The following is a 2,500-nucleotide window of genomic DNA, read 5'->3' as shown; positions in this document are numbered from 1 at the left end:
GCGATTCTAGAGAGCTCCCTAAAAGTTGAGTGGCCGTCCGAAATGGCGCGGTCCAGGAGGTTAGAGATTTTGTCGACTTTCTTTGGAGGAATTTGAAATTTCATGGAAATTGTATCAATGACGAAGCCAAGCCAGTCGCCTATTTGCATAGGTTCCAAATGCGATTTGTCGCGATTGCATAAGAAACCTGCGGATTCTAAATCTGCTGCTGAATGCTACTTGCGACTTGCGCGGAAAGTAAATCTGGTTGGGTAGTAAGGCCGTCATCGAGGTAGACCAAACAAGAATGCCCCATAGAGCGCCATCGCTTAACTAGAAGGCGTAGGAGTTTTGTAAAACAGTAACAGGCACTCGCTAACCCGAAAGGCAGGACTGTGAAACAAAAATATCGAGTCTGACCGTCAAATTCGAAGGCGAACCCAAGATATTTATCGTGATCGGGATGAATGTCCACGTGATGGTATCCGGACTTGAGATCCCACGTAAAGAACCAGTCCCCTTGCTCAAGCATCTGAGATAGAGATCTAAGGTCTTCATACTTAAATCTCAAATTGCCTAAGTAAGAGATAACGTGCCTAAGATCTAAAACTAACCGCAACTTCTTGCCCTCTGCCACAGTTAATGGGTTGACGCAAAATGGAGGAAAATTCTGCTCGATAAAGCAGCCGTTACTTAACAATTCGGAAATGGCGTCCCGCACGAACTGCGAATGACTAAGAGATTTGTTGTTCTTCAAATAGCAGGGGACTGGGTAGCAGGAAAATGGAATCCTATACCCTTCTCTTATAGACCTTAAGACGAAGTCTGACGCGTCAAGCGTATTAGACCAAAACTCGATACCAGGCTTCAGACGCCCTTTTACAGATTCGCTATTACCGGCGCTAGCAACTTCTCCTCTAAAAGTAGGCAAGTACACAACCTCGCTATGATCGCCGCTTATCGTGCTCTGTATGGGATCTTCTAGTCAGGCAGACTGATGACCCAGTCACAGTGGAACTACTGGAGGAATTCCTGCAAGAAGCGGCAAAGTGACCGTACTCTCCGCACTGCGTAAAAGAGAACAACGTGTAAACATTTTGAACAACAACAATAACAACAACAACGATAATAATAACAATAATAGTAATAAGAATAACAATAATGAATGCTAATTGGGGGGGGGGAGGGGGGGACGTGCCGTGGCGGAATGGGGGACATAAAAATAAGATAATAATGAATTATAATTACGAATAACTCTCAAAAAAGAAACGATCGTTTTCAATTTACAAAACATGTTTCGACATACTCATGTCATCTTCAGTTGCAAATGAGCTTTTCAACGGTTGTACATTTGAATTTATGTTAAGGTATGTTGCAAAATTACATGTCAGAACTTGCGTACAATTTAAATATGAAGTGTGAAATGCGCAGAAAACAAAAATAGCGCACATAGCAATAAAATAAAAGACAAAAGAACAACGTAATTAAAAAGAAAGAGACAAATCTAAATGCCTCAACTGCTGATTAAGGATGGGATTTTCCCACTTAATGTGCAATGCCTCTTTGATCTTAATTTGGAATTTTGAGGCGGCAGAATCTAAGATCGTGAAACATTCTGTGTTACAAGAGTCATGACAGGCCCTAGATGACTGCAGGTGTCTGTAAACATGCGAAGACTTGTCCGACAAGAGATGCTCACGAGCACGCGTACGTAGGTGGCGAGTGGTCTCGCCAATGTAGCTGGCATTACAGCCAGCACACGAGAATTTATAAACGACACGCGAACGTAGACCTTGCGGTACTGAATCTTTCACGCTGAACATGTTTCTAAGTTTAAATGTACTAAAGACCAACTTAATATCTAAATCAGCTTTGCAATAGTGTTTGAGTAGTTGTCTTAACTTGGTCTGGGCGATTTCAGAAAACCGGCCAACATAAGGGAGTTTATAGAAGTGCGTTGAAGTTTTCCCGGAGTTGGATGAGGCGTCCCGCCCAGTCAGAGAAGAACTCATTTTCTTAGAAAGATACCTGTGGATAATCTTGTCGATCACCCACGACGGAAAACAATTTTTCCGTAGTAAGAAAATAAGCTTCTTGACGTCCAGATGAAAACCAACCCAGGAATTGTTGATCTTATATACTCTGTCTAGTAATGTTCTGACTAGACCCAGTTTGTAATTCAAAGGGGCGAAGCTGAAATAATTAGTAAGAAGACCAGTAAATGTTTTCTTGCGATATACACTAGTAACAATAGATGGATGACCGTTGTCTAGCAATATGTCTAGAAAAGATAATTTCTTATTGATTTTCCTTTCCATTGTGAAACGGATACTTGGGTGCCTTGCGTTGATATAATCAAAGAACAAGAGCGCATCATCTTCGTTATTGAAGTATCCGTTTCACAATGGAAAGGGAAATCAATAAGAAATTATCTTTTCTAGACATATTGCTAGACAACGGTCATCCATCTATTGTTACTAGTGTATATCGCAAGAAAACATTTACTGGTCTTCTTACTAAT

At 41.2% G+C, this 2,500-nt stretch overlaps 1 pseudogene; it reads right to left on the bottom strand.

Annotated features, from left to right (window-relative positions):
* The window catches only part of LOC137971892 (uncharacterized), a 7,544-nt pseudogene that overhangs the window by 2,214 nt on the left and 2,830 nt on the right, over positions 1-2,500 (bottom strand).

Source organism: Montipora foliosa, chromosome 1, assembly GCF_036669935.1.
Source record: "Montipora foliosa isolate CH-2021 chromosome 1, ASM3666993v2, whole genome shotgun sequence".
NCBI lineage: Eukaryota > Metazoa > Cnidaria > Anthozoa > Scleractinia > Acroporidae > Montipora > Montipora foliosa.
Note: the sequence above shows the minus strand (reverse complement) of the source record. Positions and strands in the feature narration are given on the sequence as shown.